The 27,339-nt window shown below is 32.9% G+C and overlaps 1 pseudogene; it reads left to right on the forward strand.

The window, feature by feature from the left end:
- Nucleotides 1-15,927: 15,927 nt before the first annotated feature.
- Nucleotides 15,928-25,491, forward strand: LOC139881310 (uncharacterized; annotated as a pseudogene).
- The last annotated feature ends 1,848 nt before the right edge of the window (nt 25,492-27,339 follow it).

Below are 27,339 nucleotides of genomic sequence, written 5' to 3' on the forward strand. Positions count from 1 at the left end.
TCATGTACAGGTACCGACGGGGCACCAATCTCGATCCTCGCAAATAGGGTCGGGAGCGGGCATCTCAACAAGCTAACACATCTCTTGGAACAAAAGAGTTGGTATTCTATATCGACAATGATGTTGCTTTGAAAAGCATCATGTACAACGTCACATGAAAGGGAAAGTATTGGATAGATTCACCAGAGTACCGTGAGTTTGGCCAAAGGGTTCATTTAAAATGGAACGAAATAACAAAAATCGAAGGGTTGGAGCATAAAAATCTTCTCGTATCAAGAGCAGTGTCAAAACTTAATAGGGTTGCGCACCATCTTGCTAAAGTCGCAACAAGAGGCCCGATGTTTGTGATGAAAGAACTTTCAAATTGGTTTTCCTTGACAAGATTTTAACGAGGCAACCATTTGTGTATGATGTAATACGCATCTTCTCACTAGGTTTTCTCTTACATGGTTTTACTAGTGATGTTCGATGCAATATCATGAAGCGTCAGTCAAATATATGGGATGATTTTCATGAGGGAAAATATTTTATGCACTTAGGGTGAATTTGGATTTACTTTTGCTTTTGGGTTCTTTGGACGAAAGTGGTTGTGGTGAAAAGAAACTCAAAAGTAACTTTTATTGATAAAATCATTATAGTGTTTGGTAACATTTATAGAAAAGGTAATTTTAGAGAATTTTATGTTTGGTAAAACTCCTATTTGATAATGTTGAAAAGTGATAAAATGGTATACATACACGAAATTACCCTTAAATCATATTATTTGCAATTTCACCACTTGGATTAAAATATTTCATTTCTTGCGATTTGTAATTTCTATATGTACCAAGGTCAAACATTGATATTTCTTCAACAATTTTGTATATAATAGCTCCTATGTCGCTATACATAATAACAATAGCAATTTCAAAAACAAATCACTATAAAAAAGTCATTATACAATAACAACACTGCTATTTTGCAAATTTCCTTCATGGTCCTTCCCAAAGATTTTGCTATACTCATTGTTAGTAAAGCTCTCCATGATCGCTCAATGACTTCAATTCAAAAAAAAAGGACTCATCATGCATTGCTTAGAATAGAAATAGGCAAATATCTTATAATGCTGCTGCAACACTAATATACTTGAGAACTAGAGGTGAGTATGGGTCTGACTCAATCGACCAATCCAACCCAATCCAATACTATTTGGGTTGTTGGGTTGGATTTTTTTTAAAGAAAAAACTAACCCAACCCAACCCACATTTTTTTTGTTAGGTCAGGTAATGGATTTGTCAAAAAATATCCAATCCAACCCATCAACCCACGTAATTATTAATTAAATTATTATTTATTTATTTATATTATATTATAGTATGCAAGTTAAAATTCCAAATTTATATGTTAAATAAAATTAAAATAAATAAATAATAATTTAATTCCTCGCCGGTCAGCCATACCGGCGGTGAATTCGTTCCCGGGCCTTGTACACAGCGCCCGTCACACTATGGGAGCTGGCCAATGGAATTCACGTTGTCGTTTTAACATACAAACGGTCAAACCCTAATGGAGCGACTATTTAAACAACAACTTGTCGTCTTGAAAAGTTTAGTTTTACGCCGCTATTGGAATTAAATAGCATTGATAGCAGTAAAGAGTCCACCACCATTCCATCACCAATTCTTAGCACTTTCTTCACTAGGGACCACCGATTTTTACTTGGTAAGTTCCACTTCAAGTCTTCAACTATGGTCAATTGTTTATTACTTATACTATTTTATTATAATTAAGTATTAATCACAAATTTTATGTTTAAATCGATTTGACTTGTATTTGACTTGAACTTCAACGAGTTTATTAGCAAATCACATTCTCATTTTGTTTCATCAGACATCAATGCATAATTCAACATAATTATATTTTATCAAAAGTCAAAAGTCTTCTATTCTTATTCCCAGTGGTCTTCTTGTTTCTACCTCCCTCTCAATCTTTTCACCGTCATTGCTAGTGGAGTCACCAGTTTTATAATTGCTTGGCTCATACATGTATCTAAAATATTGTTGTATCCACCATTATCTATTATTAGTTCCATTTTGTTTTCGTATTTGCTATATTAATGGCACTTTGACCATTTTTAATTGTTGTTCATGTTTTATTAGATCTTTCAAATGGATTTGGGCGCTGACCCAGTTCAAGAACCACAACCAGAGCCGGTTAATGTTGGATGAGCTCCGGTAGATGCAAGGTTGGGTAAACTCACCTCTGAAGCTTGGCTCACCTTCAAACGAGTTGGTGACAAAGCTGTGTGCAACCAATATAAGGTATCATTTCAATATGTTGGACCAACGGGAAAAAATCTTAGAACCTCAAACTTGACAAAGCATATACCTAAATGTCCAAAGAATCCAAATCCTGAGCAAGAATCAAAAGACTATTGTTTTTGGCAAGCAAACAGAGGGTGATAATACAGTGTCTTTCAAACTTGCTGATTTCAATCAAGGAAATACCAGGTTAGCTCTTGCTAGGATGATTATTATAGATGTGCTCCCTTTTAAGTTTGTTGAGAATGAAGGATTCCTTCTCGTTTTTCGATTAAACTAGATTGTATGTCGTTGTTTGGAGCTGAGAAGGAAAGGTTGAAAAATTGCTTGTCTAAAAATTATCAAATGGTCTCATTAACAACTGATATATGGACTTCAATTCAGAATTTAATTTATATGGTTATAACTACTCATTATGTTGATAATGGGTGAGAATTACGAAAGGCGATTCTGAGTTTTAGTTCGATAAGTGACCATAAAGGTGATACCATAAGAAAAGCTCTAGAGAAATGCTTGAAAGACTGGGGAATTACCAAACTCTACTGTGTTATTGTTGATAATGCAAGTGCCAATAAACTTGCAATTGCATACTTGCTTAAAAACATGAGTTTTTGGAATGGTACAACTTTTTTGGCTGGCAATGGGATGCACATGAGATGTGCTGCTCATATCCTCAATCTGATTATTGAGGATGGGTTAAAGGAGTACGAATCTTCCATTTTTAGTATAAGGGCAGCTTGTAAGTATGTCATATCATCTCTTGCTAGACTAGATTCATTTAGGAAATGTGTAAAGGAAGCAAACATCACCAGTCAAACAATTGTCATACTCGATGTGTACTTGATGGAACTCGATGTATAAGATGTTAAGGTTGATGAAAAATTATAAAAAGCATTTACTAGACTAGCCGATGATGATACATAAAAGTTATCACTTACGAGCGATGGAGTGAAGCCACCTATTGCTAGTGATGGGACTCGTGCTCGTGTAATTGTGCATTTTCTAAAGATATTTTATCAGGCTACTTTATCTTTCTCTGGATCCTTATATGTAACGTGTAACAAGTTCTTCAACAACTGGAAAACTATTCAGATGCAACTTGAGAAATGGACGTGTGGTACTGATGAAGTGTTAAAGAATATGTCCATAAGCGTGAAGGTTAAATTTCAGAAGTATTGGGAGGGTGATGTGGATTATCTCTTGTTTGTGGCAATGTTTCTAGATCCTCGTTATAAGCTTCAATTTGTTGAGTATGGTATTAAGAAAGTGTTTGCCAATGATTCTGAGAAGTTTACAGGTATTATATGTACACTAAAACACCTTATCATTGATTTATTTACAAGCTACAAGATAGATGTTGGTAGTTCAGATGATTTTTCAGAGCTGGATGCATATAATGTTGAGGATGAAGAAGAAGATGCTGAATTTTGGAGATGTGTGAAGAAAAGGAAGATTGAGGATGACAAGCCAGAGTATGATAGGTACATGGAACTCGATTCTCTTGAACAGAAAGTTAGAGACTTTGATATATTATAGTGGTGGAAAGTAAATAGATCAAAGTATCATGTTTTCTCTGCCATGGCTAGAGACATTTTAGCTATTTCAGTGTCTACTGTATCATCTGAGTCTGCATTTAGCTCAAGGGATCGAGTGCTTGATGCCTATCGTAGTTCCTTGAATCCAGAGACCGTTGAAGCATTAATCTGTACCCAAAATTGGTTGAGGAATCCATTGAAAGAAGAAGTTGTGATACAATCAGCTCTTGATGAAGTTTAGATGCTTGTTGAACCAGGTATATAATATATATATAACTTATTTGTTCATTGTATCTTTTAATTAATTTAACCTTCTTTAAATCTTTACTTTATAGTTTTTGGATTAGTCTGCCTAGACCCTGATGACTGATAAGGATGAAGCTTGATTGTCAGGTTCGTTGATCGTTGTTTTGTTATGTATCTGTTACTGATTAATGGTATTGTGATCTATGCATAAACATCTGAACAGCTGCAAGCTTATGTTTGGCGTCTTTTTTGGGTTGCTTCATCAATGAGTAGGAACAAATTGGACAAATTCACGCAGTGCTTTTTCTGATTTTATTTTGTTTCCAAAGCTAAACGACATTTTAAACCTATGTTGCATGAAAAGTTTTGTAGTCTTGATGTGGTATTTTGTTGGCTGATAGATTTCAATTCCTATTCCGCATTGAGTAATCTTATTTTTCCTTATCTAGCTTATAAGAAACTGCAATGTCGATTAATTATATAGATGGTGTTTTGTTATTTTCTTGATTTCTTCATTTATTTAAGTTGATTTCCAATTGTTTTGGCAGCTGACCAATGATGGCTAAGTTGAAGTTGTCGTAGCCAAGTTGAAATGCTGATGAATTTTGTGAAGGCCATTATATTATATTTTGTGAAGGTCATATTTTATATATAGTAATTATATTATATTTTGTGAAGGCCATACTTTATATATACTAATTATATTATTTTAGATCTATTATGATATTTTGTTAAGGCTAAGATCATGGCTGCACTACTTTATCACGATAACATTTTAGATCTATTATAATATTTTGTTAGGGGAGGAATTATCGTTCGTATAATTTTACTTGCTTTCTTTTTTCTCAAATCCATTTAGGATCCATGGATTACCTAATCCAACCCAACCTTGAATCCTAAATCCAGAAAAGTTAACGTCTCTTTTAACGTCACCCAACTACATCATTCCAAGCTTGACACGTCGGATTTTAGAGTTGATTCTAAATGTGCAACATCATCATTCTTTTCACGTTTCTATATGAGGCTAATTTAATGATTATCTAGTCCACCCTATAACTTAATACTCCCGCCGTATCATAATACATGTTGTTTTGGGAAATTTTACAAAAAATAAGAAAAATGTATATTTTACTAAAAAATCCCTACTAAAACATAAACAATTACAATATAATTTAACAACACATAAGACTGGTTTGTGGTGGCTGCTGGCGGTGGTCGGGACTGGTCAACGGCCGACGGTGGTGGTCAATGGTGGTTGGTGATGGTGGGTTGTGGTGATGTGTGTTTGGTGGTTGTATATGTAAAAAAATGGGTTTGATTTTAAAAAAATAGATTTGATGTTGTGGTTTGATATGAGGACAAAATAGGAAAAAATATATGAAAATATAGGAAATGTCATGGATTTTGATACAAAAAAACAAGTAAAAAACTGCAAGTATTGCGATACGGAGGGAATAATATTTAGTATTAAATATATATGGGTTGTTATTCTTTTAATATGTACTTCAAAAGTCACGTCAGTTTCTTCTGTTACTTCTCGATCAATGTCTCTTTATCTCAATTTATTACGATATCATATCACATTTAGGAAGATGAGCAAATTAGCACTCATAATCATTGATCAATCGTTGGTACGTTCCCTTACTATATCCTATAATAACGTTTTTTCTACTAATTCTCACATCACTCACATTATTTTTCTTTCTGCTAATCGTATATTTCAATCCTTATCACTTTATTGAGTAGAAAATCCGATAAACATCTGCTCTCCATCCCCCTTCATCCTTTCTCCATTCTTGTGAAGTTGTCCACTAATCACCACCTCCATACCGTCGTGACATCGGCCTATTATAGTTTTGAAAGCTTTTAATGAATAGTTTGCTTGGTAGGTTCTATACTTGTTATTTTGCCATTTAAGTATAGAGATTAGGGTCTGGACAGATGGAAGTATTTTTCGACAGATTTAAGAGACCAACCATTGGAATTGGAGCTTAGTAAGCAGTGATAAAGTAATTAAAAGTAAGACTCATGCTACCTTGATTTCTTAATTGTGAAGTTTTGGATGGTTAAAATTATCTTTGAGGATGGGAGAAACTAAGAAAGGATTGTTGTGAGCTTATTTTAGCAAGAAGAGAAAGCTTATAAATCCACTAAAGCTTAATTGCTTATGGAGAGCATGGTAGACCTCCCATCATTTCGGTAACCTTTAATCATTTCTTCTTTTTTCAGTTTCAAGTTTGTTTTCTTTAATTCTTGAATAATATTTTGGTCGAAACTTGGTTCAGATAGAGCGGTACTTGTATTTGAAACGCACCTTGTGGCGGTGAATGGAATAATAAGAATAGAAACTGTAATATTCTATTAATTATTGTTTAAAACTGATTACATAATAGTATATGTATAGACATATGCTAGGGACGTAAAGTAATGAAGAGAAACTACAAGGCCCAAACTATATATGCTTATTACCACCCCTCAAGCTAGCATCTATTCGTAGAATAATGCAAAGCTTGGAAAGGAACAACAGTAACGATAAAATATAATAGAGCAGCAGCTTGTAGAACACATAAAATGCAGCAAATTCGGGTAACAAGTTGGCCACAATAATACCATTGCAAGAATACCAACACCAGGATGAATGAACTACAAAATTAAAAAACAAAGCCAGTACATCTTCTAGGAAGATCAAACTGAATAACAAGCCAACAGTCCACATAGAACGCAATAAAGAGTCGAAGCAGCAGCAGCTTGTAGTGGCTTTCCATGTGGAGTAGAAGTTGATGACAAACAATTGGTCATCAAACTCAAGACAATCGAAAGCAAATGTATGATGAAAACCAGCACCAATAACACTATTGTACATGCCAAACTACAACCAAAACACCGGGATGAATGGACAACATATCCGCAGCAAGTCCAGGCAGAAGAAGGCAGTAATAACATCATCGCAGAATGCCAAATAACATGCCAATGGACAACATAACCACTAACTAAGCTATACATCTCCTCTATACTATGAACTAACAAACACAAAGCTAATTGCAGCAGTAACGAAACAATATAGCCAATTGTTTTTTAATAATATGACAAACAAAAATAGTAAAGTAATCCTAAAAGTAGAAGAGAGTGTAGACCTCCATAGTCAATACTGAGTTCAAAAACCGATGATGTTGTAACAAAAGTAGTCAGAGAAGGCTTCAGTGATGTAAAGAGAGTCAATCATCATTGAAAGACTCGTCGGCAGTGAGATATGACCGCCATCATAACTGCTCCAAACAACCGCAACGATTGATTCGGAATCAACATCAACAGCAGACTTTGATTCGAAATCAACATCAACAATAGATATCGCCATGGATGCGGGCGAAGAAAAAATCAATCGACGAGAGAATATCGACGAAACAAAATCGAACTAAAATCTAACGAAATCGATCGGGATTGGCTTAGAGATTGACATCAAAAGCCATGAATGAATCGATTTGATGAATGAGATGTGAAATCGATGAAGAAGAAAGTAGCGGTTAACGGAAGCGATTAGCAAACTGATACCATCAAGAATAGAAACTGTAATATTCTATTAATTGTTGTTTAAAACTGATTACAGAATAGTCTATATATAGACTTATTCTAGGGACGTAAAGTAATGAAGAGAAACTAGAAGGACCAAACTATATATGCTTATTATGGAAAACAATAGGAGGTTAATTACTCTTTAATCCCGATTTTTGCAATTTTTTAGAACCGTTATTTAATTAAGTGTTATAATTAGTTAGCAATATTTAACTCATGATCTATATTAATTTCTTGAAATCCATGTGTCTATCTAATATAATAATTGAATACTCTGTAATAGAATACTATAGATTTTGAAAACTTATAAATTTACGTTTTATTTTGTTAATTTTCTTTTAATATAACTCAATCTATAGTCTTTCCACATTCTCGCTCTTATTTACCTTCAATAATGCAATTATATACATATATATATATATATGTAAATCATAATCAATTTAAAATAATTACAGTGACATGGATGGATAGCTGGAGAGATTGTGCTGATGGAGGAGTGGAAGTATGATCATATTATGACTGCTTTTTGAATTAGTTTTCGTAGCATATTAAGAATACAAATGATGCGTATCATCTTTTTTCTCTATTAAGTTGATGCATGATGAAACTCATGTCAAGCGTAAGATTTTTATATAGATTTTCAGATTATTATTTTTCCAAAAAAATTAATATTTGGATACATGTGAAGTTGAATCGAATGCAATTCTGTAGTATATAATAATAGTAACATACTTGTAAGAAGAGATATCCAAGTCCAGCCTCAACAAATTATAATAATTGAAATATGAATGATTTGTGGTATTAATTATGATAGCCCATTTACTTGCTTTCCAATCCATCTGAATTGCTAAAAAATTCATAATCGATCGAAACTATTACTCAATTCATGTTTTGTTATTATTTTTACTCTAAATACCGAAGATTTTTTCAGAAAATGATGATCGGAATTGAATGAGAATATTCATTATATAATTAATTGTTGCTAACATTTTAGCTGCCGCTTGATAATCAAGAATGATTAAATGTATTAAAAAGAAGTATATTTATGTTTTTAACATTTAAATTTACATATCAAAAAGTACTCTAGAAATGACATATACTTTAAAGAGTTGGGATCAATTGATATCAGATGTCAAAATAAAACTTTGACACCAGATCTAATATCGTACATCTCATATATACAATAAATTTGACGGTCATAATTAATTGAAATGAATTTTATTTTCTCCCCACTTCACTCACGCCACTCCTTCCTCCCCACACTTGTCTCTTTCATCACCAAAATCACGATGAATACAAATCTGAAATCACATAATGAAATGACTATGAAATTAAAAAAAAAATCTTCAATCTCTTTGAAAAAATCCAAATCAGAGTGAAAATTTTGATCTCAGTCGGTCTTAGTTGGTTTTTTTTTCATTGTTTCATTGATTTTTCAATTTAATATGGTGAAAAGTGACGGCATGGTACGAATCGGAAAATTGAACTTGCTTGGATTCGTTTCGGCTCGCTTTGGATTGAACGTCGATCGTCGTTATTTCTCGATGGTGATGGGTAATGGAGCAAAACGCCAATTAAGACTGATTGTGATTTCGCTATGAAATTTATATCTCGATAGGAAGTCATTGAGTTGTCTCGGAGAGCTTAGTCATAGTATTATGATGTGGGATCTGTAAGACGGCTGACGACGAAGCGAGGCGGTGGTGCGGCTTCATTAACGAGGCAGAGGAACTTGAGAGGGTAGAAAATTATATTTAGAGTACATATAGAGAATTTTTAAAATTTAATCCTGACCTTTGATTCTAATTGTGATGTACGGTACTAGATCTAGTGTCAAAGTTTTATTTTCACACTCGGTGTCAATTCATCCCAATTCTACTTTAAAATATCATAATATTTACCATAACTTGTAGTCATATAAAGCGGGTTTTGGCATAACTTTAAAATATTATAATATTTGTCGTAATTTGCAGTGATATAAGGCCTCACAAACGGGGTCAAATGACTAGTCATCAATAAAATGTCATACATCAAATTTCAATTCAGCAAGTCGTTCGGCACGTTCGCTGGCCGGAAGTCCATACCTTTTTTTTATATGTTGAAATTGTTTAAAAGTATAATACATAGACGTATAAATAATAACTATTATAATAATAATAATAATAATAATGTGTGTGGATAATTAGTTTAATAATTTCATGGGACTAATTAGATCTAAAATAGGAAAAAATAATTATAATAATGTTAGCTGAGTTTAATTAGGAATATAAATCGATTATGATTCTTTCGACTTTATTTCAAGAGTTGTAATTATATTATAATTTTATTTTTACTTTTAAACTAATAAATAGAGTAAAAAATAAAGTCACATGTCAAAATTTGATTTGACAATAAAATTTGTAATTTGAATAAATTGAAAAGTTGTTCCTATTGGTTATAATTCTATTAATTTTTTCCTTTTTATCTTTTAAACTAATAAATAGAGTAAAAAGTAAAGCCACATGTCAAAATTTGATTTTACAATAAAAATTATAATTGTAAAGTTGTTCCTAATTATCTATAAGATCTCTGACCCTACGAATATAGATATTCAAATCTTGTTATTTTTATAGAGCAAACCAAATGAGCCCGAAAAATTGAAAGACCTAGTATTTTATAATAATGATATATATTTATGTGGTTTAATTTGGAATATGAAATGAAAAAGCTTTCTAACTTAATATTGTATTAGTATAGTACGCAGGCGTTGCCTCGAGATTTAAAATGTAATTATCAACTATTATCCACAAAACCAAACCATTTTAGTTTCATTTAGTAAGTAAGAAATATTAATTGTAAGATTTTCAGATTCAATGCAACATATATCAACCATTTGTGATAAACCATCTTCTTTTGAGAACTCACTACTAATGTTTCTTGCTCCACGTCTTGAAACGGATCATGCAAAATTACCCTTATAATTCAGAAATTGGTCCAGTATAAAGTTTTCCTTCGGTAAAATCCTTCTCAGTTCTAGAAATTTAAAGATGATTCTAAACAAATATCCATGCCTTCAAACTCTTCGATTTTCCAGGATAACTTTTCTATAACAAATGATTAATTTATTAGACTCTGAAGGAGACGTTCAACATCCTGCATCAATCAAGTGCATAATGCCTATAAATTCGTATCATTATATGATTCATTTCACTTCACTTTATAAATCTAAGCATTTGAATTCAAACAATTACACACTAAGCAATAAGATTATTAAACAAACCTAATTACCTGTTTTACCACTGCACTGCTGCAAATTCATATCGTTAGTCGTGATGGCAAATGGATCCAACAAATTCAAATGTTATTTTGCAATGAACTTTACTTCTGATAGAAATAAAACTAATAAAGCAGAAGGACGTTTTTTTGGATTTAAAAGGCACCTTTTGGAAAAAAAATTATTTTTATTAATTAAAAAATTATGAAAATTTTTTATTGGATAATAAACCTAATTTAATGGGAGGCTCTAGGATGCTCCCAATTTAAAAAACCCTGTTTTTATATATTAATACTGATTAATATGACTTAAAAATGTTTAATATGTCATTTTAATAGAATTTAAAAGGTATAAGTCTTTTAATTTTAATTGATAAAAAAAAATTAAATGAAAAAATGAGGTTCTATTTTTGAAATTGTCAAACCAATCAAATATAGATATGACAATCTTTTTTATGTGAATATATCTCAAAAATGTTTTATATTAATAAATTGTATGACTTCTTTTAAGGTAATATATTGAATAACTAATAGAAAAATAAAAATGACAAAATATAGACTTGGGCGGAAGGCATTTAAAGTGTGTACCTCTTAAACAAATTCTCTCATCAAAAATTTTTGGAAATGGGAGGTCAAGGGATATTCTAAAAATAAGATATACTCTTTCCGATCCATTTCAAGTGTCGCGTAATGAAATTTTTGAATATTAAGAAAATAATTAATGATTGGGAAAATTACATATATGTCCATTATTTATTATTCAAAAGTCATAAATATTTTATTTAAAATGGAATATTTATTGAAATGAATACAAGGATAAGACTGAAAAAAATAGCTCAAATATGCATAGATTTCATAAATAAACACTTGAAGTGGATCAAAGCAAATTTTATTATGCGACACTTGCAGTTGGCCGAAAGAAGTATATATTTATGAGAGGTTATAAAATAGAAAAATATTTTGCTGCTCCCTTAGGAGCAATATTTTGCTACTTCGACCAATGATGATTAACCAAGTGAGTAAAAATCTATTTTTAAGATTCATATTTAAATTTAAAGTTGTATAATTTTATTATTGTCCCCTTAGGTTTCACATTTCTCAATATAGGATATAATAATATAATTTTATTTATTTTATCTCAAACATCTAAAGATATAAACATAGAAATAAATAACATAAAAATAAATATGATATTATATAAGTTTTTTCTCTCTTCCAATTAACTAATTATCATTAGTGCTTCTTCCGGAGCAGCGAAATATCTTTTTATAAAATATGAAAAACTAAACAATTTAATAAGGGATTAATGTATCAATTTTAGAATTTGAATAAAAAAATTATAAACAAAAAGTGTTGCATAGGGATAGGTCTAAATATACTACATTTTGATTGAATTGACACAATTAACCTTTTTCTATTAACTCTAATTCTATTAGCTGACTTCACAATTGCACCTTTGCGATCAAGCAAATTTTAGTATGCGATCAACACTTTTCAATTTATTTATTTTAAATTAAAATATTTATATTCTCATCTCATATTACTACATGAAAGAACACATGCCGTCCTGACTTTGTAGAATAATGCAGTTATATGCTAGTTGTCACAGTTACGCGAACTAAGGTTATACGAACTAAGGCATAATGTGTAATTTTCATGGAGAAAAAATAATCAAGTGGAGAAAGAAAAATACACAGGATATTTATACGTGGTTCGAAACCAATCCGGTTTCTACATCTACGAGTTTCACTATAATGGAAATTACAAGTACAATTGGAATTTTCCTAGGCTAACACCCGCTTCACTCCACCAAAGACTCTTTCCGCAATTCCTAAGTGAAACTACTCTACTTCTTACAACGGCAAGTATATGGAATTTTGCTAGGCTAACACCCGCTTTGCCTCACCATAACCCCTCGAATGAATAGACCACTACTCTACTTCTTATACCGGCAAGTATATGGATTTTCCTAGGCTAACACCCGCTACACCTCACCATAATCCCTCAACTGAATAGAGCACTTCTATAGTCGCCCCGGCTATAAGATTCTTTCCTCAATAATTTTCACTATTATAATATTCCTAGATGAATGAATTAGTGAACTTCTAAGTGCAATTAAAACCCCACAAGAAGATTAAGATATACCTTGTGAACGTCTTCAACGGTAACGTCATGCTCCGCCTTCTTGTGAGAAACTGGTCCGAAGGAAGCAATCTGCCGAATTGCTTTTTATAATATCTTCAATAGAGTTTTCTTCAATGATGCCAAAATAGGAATCAACTTCATGAAAGAATATTTTCTTAATATTCTTTTTCTTTTTGGTTTAGGATTCATCAATGTAATTCCAAATCAGTCTTGTATCAAATATGTCAACCAATTAATTCTCAATTAACTACGACATGATTCACTATTGGAGCAAACCTCATACGTCGAACCCGATCAAACCGTTTGAATAAAAATATGTCGTTACACTACATTACTTATAAATTAATCATCGGGTTTCAATATGTTACTACTACACTTGATATCAATAGTAATATATTTTCGAGATCAAATATATCAATATATGTACATTTATTTCATATATATGATTCTCATTAGAATTTTAGTATGTAACAATATTTCTATATAATCTGACTATCTTATAATTTAAAATCTTATAGCTAATAAGAATAATAAAATAAAATTATTTTATTTGTGGTATTATTTGAATCGAATTTTTATATGTGACTTTTATTTTAACTTCATTTATTATTTTATAAAGTTAAATTAAATTTTGAGTATGATTATAATTTTTGTAATTAAGTTAAAACTATTTTGCTATATAGTTCTAATTAAATTATATTTTTACTGATTTTTTATCCCTTTTTAATATAATTATTTACATATATTTTTAAAAAATAAAACAAAATAATTTTTTAATCGACTCATTTAGGTACTATATTTGAAAAAGTAAAGGACAAGTTCATGTTGTTTTCCAAATACGAATAATTTCTCATAATTTCTTTCATATATATTTATTACGTATTTTATTTGAATTTTATTAAGAGAAGTGTTAAAATTTTAAATGCAGTCCGAGTTGAAATTGTAACCCAACCGCAAATGCACAATAGTTAAAGGTACATGTGCCAGTTTATTTAAAATATAATATATTTAGATTTGAGTGTAGTGATTTAGACCCACCCGTTATATAGATACCAATTATACAATACATATACACATTTAAGACAATATGAAAACATTGAACAAACAATAAGGAAAAGGAAAATTTAATTACATTTTAATTTAAGATAATTTTAAATAGGTTTCGAATGAGATTAAAAAATACTGTTTTATTTATTTTTGTTATTATTATTATTGGTGATGGATTAATAGAGCCATGAAAAGGTGAACAACTAAATATTATAACGATGATAATTTTACAATGTCATGATAAAAAATTTAGACGAACTTAAATGAGATGGTGACTTTGACACACACAAGTAAAGTCCGTACCTTTAAAAATTAATAATTTAAATATATATACTATATATAAATTATATAATAATCATTTATATTAAACATTATTAAATCTATGTAAAACGTTATATTAAAATAAAATTATTCTAACTTTATATCAGTTATAATTATTTTGATTTTAATTCAAAATCTACCATCCTATTAAATTTAAAATTTATTTTTTTTTAAAAATAATAAACATAGCAAAAGGTAAAAGTTATATATCACGATTTAATTTCATAATAAAATTTATAATTGCATCTAATCAATTTAGTTGTTTTTATTGTTTGAAAATAATATATGCCCGTTTTAATTAAAAAAAAAATATATAACTGGTTTTTATGAGGAATAATAGTTTAATAAAAAAAATTAAAAAAAATAATATATATTATAATTTAATTAGGAATAATTTTTTAAATAATAAAGCCGTTTGAATAGGAAAAAAGAAGAAATGTCCGTTTTAAATGAGAATAGAAAAAATGAATATATGAATTTTATTCGAAATAAATTTTTAAATAATAGATAGGAAATTAATTAGGAATAAAATTATTATATTACTAAAAAATAATTGGTAAAATTTTATTATGAATCATTATGTTATTATTGTGTTTTAATTTTCTAATTAGAATAGGAAAAAAAATAATATCATTGACTCAGAATTGTAACTTGAAACCTAATTAAACTCAAAATTCTAACATAAATGTGTCAAATTATTATCCGTTAATAAAACGTCATGGGTTGGAGGTTGATTTGGCAATAAAATTTATAATTAAATTTACAATTAATTAAAACGGAATTAAAATTGAAAAAATATTGCTATTATATATAAAAAAAAAGAAGAAGAAAAAAATAACCCAATAAAGAATCGGATCCAATATATCAACCAAACAATCTAAAATCTACACAATCTTCTATTAGTCTCATATATAGAGAGGTTTAATAATTGTCGCATTTATATATAAAATGTCACGATTAATTATTATAGAGAATAAAACATACGTGGTCAATAGCACTGGTTGTACAAAAAAACTCAAAAAGTTATTTTCCAACACAGCAATTAAATCAAAAAGTTAAGCTATATTGCTATATTTGGTTTGGTTTGACCTTCACCTTCTTTCTTCATCCAAAAATTTTAATTTTAGTTTCTTAAGGTTAAAGGTGCGTCTATGTTTTAGTACTACGTATTTGATATTTAAATATTTTTTGTGTTTGCATATTTTCTTTTTGTTGGGTTTATTTTTATTTTTATTTTCAAAAAAAATTACTTAATTGGTATTAAATCATAACAATTTGACCATAGGAAAAAAAATCATAACAATTTGATAATTTTTTAGTAATAAATTAATTAAAAATTAAGATATAAATTGGAGAAACCGTGAGTAAAAGAAGACCTTACAACTGATCTCCCGCAATCATTTTACCTGTTCTTCTTTGTCTCTGTCTTCTTCTCGTTCACAAGAAACCCACACCCATATAAACAAACAGCTTCATCTCAACTAAAACACAGACAAAAACCAAAAACAAAAATGGTTGAAACCAGAAGCAGCTCTGCTTCCGCCTCCAAACGCCCGCCGTCTCACTCCTACCCTCCTCCCAACAAACGATCCAAGGTTCGATTTTGATTTTGATTTTCTGTTCAATTTTGATTTTTCAAGAAAATACGTGGGTCTGATTTATTTTCTCTATTGAATCTGTGTCAGGCATCGGCGAATACGCCGTCTTCTTCGACGGACGATGCGGCGGCGACGACCCCTGTCGAGGCCACCGACCCGAGTAAGGAATCAGGGCATGCATCTGGTGACCCGAAGGTGGTATCCTCTGATCCACAGGCTAAAACCACCGACACGGTCCCCGCTGAGAAATCTTCCGACGCCAGTATGTTATCTTCCCTCCTTGCATGTGTTATGTATGTTTGATTCGGGTTTTGGTGAATGGTCATTGTTTGATTGCACTTTTCTTCTTCTGTTACCATTTAAAATTTTTTGATTTTTTTCTTTCCATTACAATATTTTGGGTACTATTGGTAGATTTTAGTTGAAAAGTTTTCGTTTTGAATTGTTGGTTAAAGGATTTATTTTTTTGGTTGGGGTTTTATGGTTTCTGATTGGCGTTCTCTGGGAACAGGCCAAAGGGTGGAGGTAGAGAAGAAGTCTGAGGCTGAAGTTACCTGTGTGACCAATGGCAGAGCAAAGTCAACAAGACAGAGAAAATCAGGAAAATTGAGTGATGAAAAAGCATGGGGAAAGCTTCTTTCACAGTGTTCACTGGTGGGTGGTTCTATTTATTTATTTATTTATTTTCCCTCAATATTTTGAACTCCTTGCCTCCTCGATGTGTGATTGATTATTTAAAGCTTTGAACTTTATTTTTTGAATTCTGTGTTTGATCCAATCATGCAAGAAACATTTGGGGGTTGAAGAAAACGTTAAGGGAGGGAGAACTCCAAGGGGTAGATTATCTTTGTTGTTCTTTCAGTGTGCTAGATATCAAATGATAGGTTGCAGCATTATAGATAGTTTTTGTTCAGGCTGTTAAGCTGTTTTCTTTTTTCTTTTTTTCCAGTGCTGCATGTTTTGTGATACTGATATCAATGATTTGTTAGTCACATGGTCCTGATTTATGAATAGTTATCACAAAATTAGGGTTTAATTGGCAATTTCTGGTATTCCAGGGGTTATTAAACCTGAGGTAGTTAGCCATAGGAAATGAGCATAACAACATTTGGCTCATATCTTCCTTGACTTCATTACATTTAGAAGGTTTGTCTGTTTAGGGCTGGTGTAGAACCACACTTCAAGAGGGGTCAAACTTTTATCTGAAACTTACTTACAGACACGCGGACCGATAAGTTTAGGCCAGGAATGTAAGTTGAATAAGAGAATATCCTTTTCTTGACTCAAGACTCTCCTCTGTTGTTTTCGTAATTAGAGTGAGATTTGATGCAGGTTACGAATTCCTGTGTTGCTTGAGAGTTGAGACACAATATGTCTCATCTTGTTGGAGTTGGGGCCAATGGATGGAAATATTTCTTGGAATATTTTTTATGAAGCTTTTATTACTGTTGCTGAGTGAGGCATTATTTATGTATGGATCTTGTTGCTAATTGGATTGTTGTGTGGAAGTGGCAGCTTATCTTGTCAGGCTTCAGAGTGGCATGAGGCTTGCTTCATTCATGTTTCAATGATTTTTGCATTAGAAATGGTGGAACATATGTTTGAAGCTTGTTTTAAATGGCTGTAACTTGTAAGGCTATCTTGAGGCGATTAACGTGGATCTCATTTTTTGCAAGAGTAAGAAATGAGATATAATGTTGCTGATACTATATGGTTATTTAGTCGATGAGAGGTTGGTGATTTTTCGCCCAAAAATTTTGTCCTACAAGTTACCTACTGTGGCTTGCTTTCACCAAGTGTCTTCATGAAACAAAGTCATTTATGGTTTTATGATTGGTATCATTTGTATATTCTTTAATTTTCCAGCACATTTAGATGCTACTACTGTGCTCAAGAGGGTTAGCTGCCAAAGGTATCTAGCCAGCAGTAGATTCTTTATATTCAACGTCAATTATGATCCAACCCCGAATCGTTGGTGAAGGACATTATGAAACTGGGCATATCGGAGAAGCGATATTTCTTCTTTCTGGCATGTGATTACTTCTCGTTTGTCATGGCATTTTATTTTTGCCTATAGGAAATAGGTTGATGTTGACTGTTGATTCTTCTTGTCTTCTGAGGAAGAATAAAAATATTGTAATTATTATGTCGATTCTCGTTTGTCAATCTAATCTACATTCTCTTATTCTTGTATGCATTTGGTTAATTTCAGAACAACCACCTGGTCCTGCATGGTACTGTTTTCACAGTTGGCCACGGTCCCCAATCAAATTTATGGCTTAAAGATCCTTCCATTAGTAACACATTGTGTAAGCTGAAGCAGATAGAGGTACATTACTTTGCTGTAGGTGCTTGAAACTGGGGGAATAAAACTTGATTTGTTGTATAAACTTAAAATTCCCTAGGACTATGAGACTGCTTCTGATCTGTTTATATATTTTTCTCTGATTTTTCTGATCCTTTTTATTTTCAAATCATTCCGTGTAGCGTGGTGGTTCATCTGTTGCCTTACTGGAGGTCACAGGGGGAAAAGGTTCTGTCATAGTAAATGGGAAGGTTTTCCATAGAAGCAGTAGAATGATTTTAACTGGAGGCGATGAGGTGATTTTCAGTTCTTCTGGCAGACATGCCTATGTATCCTTCTCAATCAAATGCAATCAGGCCTCACTTTTTTTAGATTTTACTCACGACACTTTTGGTTATTCTCCTTTACTAGAAATAGGAAGGAGCTCGGTGAATTTATATGTACTTGCGTAAGGGTTTTAACATTAAATGACATTTACATTAGTTGGTACATTCCCTGACAAAAAAAAAAACTAGATCTTTCAGCAGTTAACAAATGATAATCTGGCGGCTTCAGGCCTGCCTTCATCGGTGAACATCGTTGAAGCCCAGAGTGCTCCTCTCAAGGGGTTGCAGTTTGAGGCAAAACCAGGTGACCACTCAGCTGTTAACGGAGCTTCAATATTAGCTTCTTTTTCAAATCTCGGAAAAGATTTATCTCATTTGTCTCCACCCACTAAACTTGGCGATGATGCACAATACCATAAAGAGATACCCTCAACACCATCTAGTTGTGATGCGGCCGATGAGTGTATTCCAGTGCTCGATATGAAGGATAGCACCGATTACAATGATGCAGTTGATGTTTCTTCAAAGGACAAAGATGATGTTCCAATGAATGATGCTGTGAACGAAAACCAAAATCCAGATGTTGATGCTTGTGTGGATTCACATGCCGGAAAGATATCGGCAGGGACTCAAACTATCTTACAGATGTTTACTGGTGCATTGGCCCCTGACTTGATTAATAGCAGCATATCTAGAATATTCGATGAGCAGCTCCTCAAGGAATTGGACCCGTCAACATGCATATCACCGAATAGACGGCAGGCATTTAAAGATAGTTTACAAGAACGGATTCTGAGTCCTGAGAGTATTGAAACATCCTTTGAGAGTTTTCCATATTATCTAAGGTGTGAAGTTTTTCTTGTTATTCTATATAGTTTGACAGAGTGTTTTATTTTTATGTTTTCTTAGAAAAAGATTGCTTGTTGTATGCTATGCTAATCATTTTTCTTGTTTGGCAAATCCGTCACTTTTCATTATGCTGTTGTTTATCTGAACTCCTTCATCTTTTGTTCATTAGTTGCCTGGAATCTTTTTGTTTGTTTTCTCTCTATGTTTGCTGGCATATTTGTGGAAGAAATATATCTTATATGATGATTTATCATTGGTACAGTGATACAACAAAGAATGTACTGATAGCATCAACATTAGTACACTTAAAGTGTAATCAATTTGCAAAGTTTGCTTCTGATCTTCCGACAATGTGCCCGCGCATATTATTGTCTGGTCCTGCAGGCAAGTTGTCTTCTCATTATGTACCTTCTTGTATTGATGCTTTGCTATATTATTAATACTATTGTAATTATTATTATTTATTAAATATAGTTCCTGATTTTATAGTTGATTTAATTTTAGGTTCTGAGATTTATCAGGAGACTCTGGCCAAGGCGCTTGCCAAGCATTTTGGTGCTAAGCTACTGATTGTTGATTCTCTTCTGTTGCCAGGAGTAAGTTCCTCTGACGTTTGGTTTAATTTCTCTATTCTAGAGCTATCTATTTGCCGTATAAACATGACTTTGCTGCCATTGCTTACTTTATGTATGCCGTTCGTTTTATTTATTCTTTAGCATTTGTCTTTTCACCTGACCAAATCTGCTGGACAAATTATATGCAGTTAGAAGCTTATTAAATAACACAATTACTTGTAAAATCACTGGATCTCTGTTTATGTGGACATTTTATAATCATTTGTTTGTTTCTCATGCGCTTATAAAATGCAGAGCTCAAATGCCAAAGATACTGATACTGTGAACACCGTAAAAGAAACTTCTAGGAGTGAAAGAGCATCCATGTTTGCTAAACGAGCAGTCCAAGCTGCTGCATTGCATCATAAGAAGCCTGCATCTAGTGTAGAGGCGGATATACAAGGCGGGTCAACTTTGAGCTCTCAAGCTCCTCGAAAGCAAGAGGCATCAACTGCAACATCTAAAACTTTCACTTTTCGGAAAGGCATGTTATTCTTACTACAGTTCCGTATATTTTTAAGTTTTACTATCTAGCTTCAGGCTTCTGAATCAAGTTATGATCTGATCTTTTAAAATATTTAATAAGTTGCAACTAATAATCTCAAAACAACTTCATGTTCAATTACTGATGGGGAATCTCGCTTATCATTTTTGTATCATTTTCAGGTGACAGAGTAAAGTTCGTTGGTCCATCTTCTGCCATTTCTCATGTGACTCCCCCTTTCAGGTATTGATTACTCCCAACTACACAGAGTTGATTGGTTTTCCTTGGATGAGACACTACCTTGTGCATTTTTTTTCAATTGCTTTTTGTTTCAAAGTGCAATTTGATTATTGTCTCCTTCCCTTTACCTTGTAGGGGACCAAATGTTGGTTATCGAGGTAAAGTCGTTCTTCCTTTTGCAGAAAATAGCGCCTCGAAAATTGGTGTTAGGTTTGATAGATCAGTTCCAGATGGCACTGATCTCGGGGGTCTGTGCGAAGGAGGCCACGGCTTTTATTGTGCTGGTACATCTCTTTCCTTTTTAGGCCTTCACATTTCCGATTCTTTTTAGTATTTTGATTATCTCTTATATCAACACTGTTATATGACTCTTCCTTCAGCGAGTTCACTCCAGTTAGAAAGTCCTGGAGGTGATGATTCCGACAAGGTTGCTGTGAAAGAAGTATTTGAGGTAGTGGATGTTCTCAAGTAAACTGTACATCAAGCACTGTTTTTCGGGTGTTCCAACTTTCAAGTACTAAGATATGGATTTTCTTTTATGTTTAGGTTGCTTATAGTGAAAGCAAAAGTCGCCCCATAGTTTTGTTTGTGAAAGACATTGAGAAGTCTTTGGCTGGTAATACTGAAGTGTGCGGATCGCTGAAGAGTAAGCTTGATACTTTACCCGAGAATGTCCGTCGTAATTGCCTCCCATACCCAGTTGGACAAACTTAAGGAGAAAGTAAGCAGCCTGTCTATTTTTCTATTTCTCTAACCTTTTTTAGATGTGCGGAATGGACTTTTTTTCTCAAACCACTAATAATGTCTGCCTTTTCTTGTATCCAGTCCCATCCCGGTGGACTGCTGTTTACAAAATTTGGAAGCAACCAAACAGCTTTGCTTGATCTTGCTTTTCCGGTATGCCAATTACTCCTTTTTTGTTTCTTTTTCTTTTTGCGTGCTATGTAGTCTGTGCATAAGTGCTGCTTTGTTGTGTCTTAATGATATTATGTGATCCGTTTCTGTCATCCCAGCATTTTTCATATAGTTATTTGCTAGTGAATGTTAAGTTAGCAACAACAATTCTGTTTTGTCAAAAGAAGAAGAAGAAGAGTGATGGATAGAAATGGATTAGGAAGGAAAAAGAAAAAAAGGTTGGAAGATGACATGATTTTTTCTATCAAAAAGCATTGTCGTTGAAAAGATGACTGAAAGTGTTTAGTTCTTTGCTCTTTATTTTTTGAAGTACATTGTGGGCTATGATAAACCTTAAGCCATTTGGACATGCAGAAAAAAATATGCTCTTGCCATATCTGTTGACAAGCATGACTCTTTGTTGGGCAGTTTTTATAATTTTTATTAACTTGAATCTATTTGTATCGGTGATTGGTTTTTATAGTACATTGTGGGGAGTGATTTTGTTTCCTTCAGAATCCAGTTCACATGCATATTGCGTCTATTGCAGGACAACTTTGGTAGACTTCATGATCGCAGTAAAGAAACGCCAAAAACAATGAAACAAGTTACTAGGCTCTTCCCAAACAAAGTGACTATACAGCTTCCTCAGGTACTGGTTCATAATATTGCCATATGATATGTTCTTTTATCAACTTCTTTGGACATGTTCAATATCTGTGAATTTTGGCAGGATGAAGCTGTACTTTTGGACTGGAAGCAGCAGTTGGACCGCGATACCGAAACTTTGAAAGCGCAATCGAATATTGTTAGCATTCGAATGGTGAGTTCCTTTCTTTTTGTCAGGGCTTATGTCTTAGTGATACATTAAAACAAATGGACTGGGGAATTCAACACCAACAAATGTTCGAGATACACATTAAACATACAAACTGGCTACTCACTAGAGTACACTTGTGCAAATATTAACATGACCATCTTTTGGATCGTTGTAATTACCAGTTTGCTGTTCATTAATATATTATAGAGGTAATAGTACTAGGCATATAGCACACTGGGGAAAAAAGTAGAAGAAACTTAACCCTGGTGTAATCATTGGACTGGTTCACTCATTTAAGTTGCTGATAGTTAAATAAGCTGATTAGTTCACCTTTTTCAGAGATTTTAGTTGGAGTTCTTATTCTCCTCCATTTACCTGCTAGTTTTTTACTCATTAGCTCTGTATTGAATATCCTGTTTATGACATCAGGTTCTCAGCAAAAATGGTCTTGAGTGCCCTGATCTTGAAACTCTATGCATTAAAGACCAAATCCTTACTTCGGACAGTAAGTTCTCGATTTTAAATCTTGCGGTCTTTTAGACATCAATTATCTTTTCCCTTTTCTTTGATACTAGTACTACTATCTGTTTTACATTTGAAACAGGTGTGGAGAAAATAGTTAATGGTCTTGAGTGCCCTGATCTTGAAACTCTATGCATTAAAGACCAAATCCTTACTTCGGACAGTAAGTTCTCGATTTTAAATCTTGCGGTCTTTTAGACATCAATTATCTTTTCCCTTTTCTTTGATACTAGTACTACTATCTGTTTTACATTTGAAACAGGTGTGGAGAAATAGTTGGATGGGCATTAAGTCATCACTTCATGAATTGTTCTGATGCTGAGGTGGTCAAAGATGCAAAACTAGTCATCTCTACTGAAAGGTTTGTCCTTTTTTGTGACTAGTTTTCCAATGCCTAATAGTTAATGATGTCTCTTATGACTGAAAATGACAAGATTCCTTTCCTTTTTGTTTCTCACTTTGGCTAAAATCCAATTGGGATGTGCTTTGCAGCATTAAGTATGGGCTCAACATTTTACAGGGCATTCAAAATGAAAGCAAGAGCTTGAAAAAATCATTGAAGGTACTGCTGACAAGTCTTCCCCGTGACATTTCCCGCAAGATAAAAGTCTAGTAGGCATGCCATACTTTCAATATTGCTATTATTTTGAAGTCTGTTCACTGTTGAAACATTTGTCTCAGGATGTGGTGACGGAAAACGAATTCGAGAAGAAACTTTTAGCTGATGTTATTCCACCTACTGATATTGGTGTTAGCTTTGATGACATTGGAGCCTTGGAAAATATCAAAGATACTTTAAAGGAACTGGTGATGCTTCCTCTTCAAAGGCCCGAATTATTTGGTAAAGGACAGCTTACTAAGGTATATTAAATTTTCTTGGTTTTTTCTTTTTTTTTTTACAGATTTTATTCGTCAGCTTTTTTCGTTGTGTACATTGTATGTGTTGAGCTCCTTATCTTCTGATCGTCTTCTATCTTTAAAATTTTACCACAGCCATGCAAGGGAATATTACTCTTTGGTCCTCCTGGAACTGGCAAAACAATGCTGGCTAAAGCTGTTGCCACTGAGGCTGGTGCAAATTTCATAAATATATCGATGTCTAGCATTACTTCAAAGGTATTAATCTTGATCAAAGCTGTGAATCTGCATCTTTCTTTTAAATTCTGACTTGAATTTGTCTAATATATCATTTTACATGCAGTGGTTTGGCGAAGGAGAGAAGTATGTCAAAGCAGTGTTCTCTCTCGCTAGCAAAATTGCTCCAAGTGTAGTTTTTGTTGACGAGGTTGGTTGAGATATCGAAACTTTGCCGTACATGTTTTCCTTTTTTTCTGGACATGTTTCATCGGTTGATAATGTCATGTGGGTTTTTTGTTAGGTTGACAGCATGTTAGGGAGACGTGAAAATCCAGGAGAACACGAGGCTATGCGTAAAATGAAGAATGAATTTATGATGAACTGGGATGGTCTTCGTACAAAGGATAAGGAACGAGTTCTCGTCCTTGCTGCTACTAATCGGCCTTTTGACCTTGATGAGGCTGTAATTAGGAGGCTTCCTCGACGGTGAGTGTAGTGTGGTCTATGTTGTTTATTCACCCACCATTTGGATAACAAATTTTTATTTAACCTTTTTCTGTATGTGCAGATTGATGGTGAACTTACCAGATGTGCCAAACAGAGAGAAGATTCTGAGAATAATCTTAGCTAAAGAAGACTTGGCACCTGATGTAGATTTGACAGCAGTTGCAAATTTGACTGAAGGGTATTCCGGCAGTGACTTGAAGGTACATACTTTTTACTTTCCCACAACTTTTTTTCCTATGTAATTTCATAAAGCAAGTTTCTTTTGTTTATTGACCTTCTTACTTATTTTTTCTTCAGAATCTCTGTGTGACTGCAGCTCATTGTCCCATTCGAGAAATTTTGGAGAAGGAGAAGAAAGTAAGTAATTGCATCATCTTCTATTTTCTGCTGTGCATCATATAAGACTATTCTTTTTATTGCTTTGTTAGAGGCTTATGTGGGCCATATAAAAGTTTATTAGCAATTCTGGAGTACGCATTCATTTCATGTGCTGCATTATCAATTAATTTTTAGGAAAAGAGTTCAGCTTTGGCAGAGAACAGACCTGCTCCAGCATTACATAGCACCGATGATGTGCGCCCTCTAAAGCTGGATGATTTTAAATACGCGTGCGAGCAGGTATTCTTTCAAAACATAATATTTTCTTTTTACATTGGATCTTGGATGGTCAAAACTTGATATCTTCTCTATTCAAGTGGGGCTTCATCGAAATTTTATGTATCCAGGTATGTGCTAGCGTTTCATCTGATTCGACAAACATGAACGAGCTCCTCCAATGGAATGAGTTGTACGGTGAAGGGGGTTCGAGAAAGAAGAAGTCCCTTAGCTATTTCATGTAGAAGGAGAGGAAGGAAGGAAGCAAGGAAGGTTGTATATTAGTTTTGTGTTGTTCTCTGTCATGTGCAGAAATGACAAAAGGAAAAAAGAAAAACAAGTGACCAAGTCCCAGGGACCTTCATAGGAAGCCCCTGTTCCATTTTCTCCCATTCTATTTATGTAGAACTTTTTTTCTTTCAACTTGATGAATTTTCTTTGCAGTATGTTGAGTAATTTAATTAAATATATATCTTCAAATGAAGAAATTAATGTTTTTTGCAAATTTTCGCCGTCTTTTTATTGTACATACTATATATTATTTTTTCCGTTTCAAATTAGATGTTAATTTAGGGGATTTTATATAAATTAATAAAATATGTTTTTTATTTCATTTTCTAACATAATTGTGATTGTATAGATTGAAAAATCCTCATGGATGATATGTGGGTGAAGATGGTGAAGTTAGTGTGGAAGAGTACATGAGGATAATTAATGTTCTTTAAATTTGTCAAAATTTGTATTTAATTCGAGATAAAAATTATGTTTATATTAACATCTAATTTGAGATGGAGGGAGTATAATTGAATAGTAAAATGTTTTTTTCTTCTCTTTGTCTTGGTAGGCTTGCCTATGGCTTATCCTATGTGCTCGGTTGGTTTTCAGTCTGTAATGACTGATTTCCGTTGATTCTTGATTGGAAAGTCGGTAAGTCAAGTTAGTAGTACATGGAGTGCGTTGGGCTGGGCTTATAAGCCGCTTTTTTAACTTAAGCTTTTTCTTAAGCTCAGAACGAGCGTTTGGATAAAGTGCTATAAGGAGAAGTGTTTTTAAATTTTAGACAGCTCGATCAAAAAGCCGTGAGGTCAAAAATTGGAGCTTCTCTAACTTATGGAAGACACGGAGCTTCAGCCTTCAATAACTGTTGCCTTTACTTGCCAACTATATCCTCATGTACTAATGATAATATCCATTTTATCCTTGTGAAATAAAACGTTTGACACCTTTCTCTAAAAATTTGACAAAATTAAAGTTCGTCATGTTTTATTTTTTCAGCTATATTATTTTTTATATTTCACTTTGAGTCATTTGTCCCGACGTTTAGTATTTTCTTAGTGTATTTAGTCTTTCACGATAACGTCTGTTAAAAATTATATACATGTCATATTTAATTAATATTATCACGATACGTGTTATTTATGTGGACCAATATAGTCACGTCACTTAAACCAAATCGACATCCCAATTCTAACAGAACCGAACCTTATTTGGTTTTGAAATTTGCAACTGAACCGAAATAATTTCGGTTTCGGTTAAGTTTTAACCGAATTTTTCAATTATCCACCTAATTTCTTAATCTATAGTTTAATTAATCTAATTAAACTAAACCCCTCTTTTTTTCTATTCACTTCCGTCCCTTCACATCACCATGGAAACACTCTTCCTCTCCCGCCGCCCTCTTCATCTCCCAAACAAAACCAATCTCTCCGCCGCCATTGTTGTTGTTCTTCTGCAACAAAAAAAAATGATTTTTTCATGAGGGACCAACTGCTTAGTTTTGCCCTAAAAATTTTGGTCTCTCCCCTCGATCACTCTTATGACGGTGGCTCTGCTCTCTCGATCTCAAGTCTCATCTTCTACGCATTTGAAATGAACGTATTTTCTTCCCTTTTTTCTCAAACTTTGTCCAATCTTCTATAATTTCTTTAATCTTGATTAATTTCGAGTTTGACTTTGTTGCTTTTACTTTGCTAGAACATGACATATGCGTTCCTCTGTTTCATTTAGTTGTAATGACCTCAAATCAACTGATTTATTCTTACATTCCAGAAAAGAACGTTTCTTAGTAACAATAGTTAAGAAAATCAAAGCCA

Source organism: Rutidosis leptorrhynchoides, unplaced genomic scaffold (genome assembly GCF_046630445.1).
Source record: "Rutidosis leptorrhynchoides isolate AG116_Rl617_1_P2 unplaced genomic scaffold, CSIRO_AGI_Rlap_v1 contig140, whole genome shotgun sequence".
NCBI lineage: Eukaryota > Viridiplantae > Streptophyta > Magnoliopsida > Asterales > Asteraceae > Rutidosis > Rutidosis leptorrhynchoides.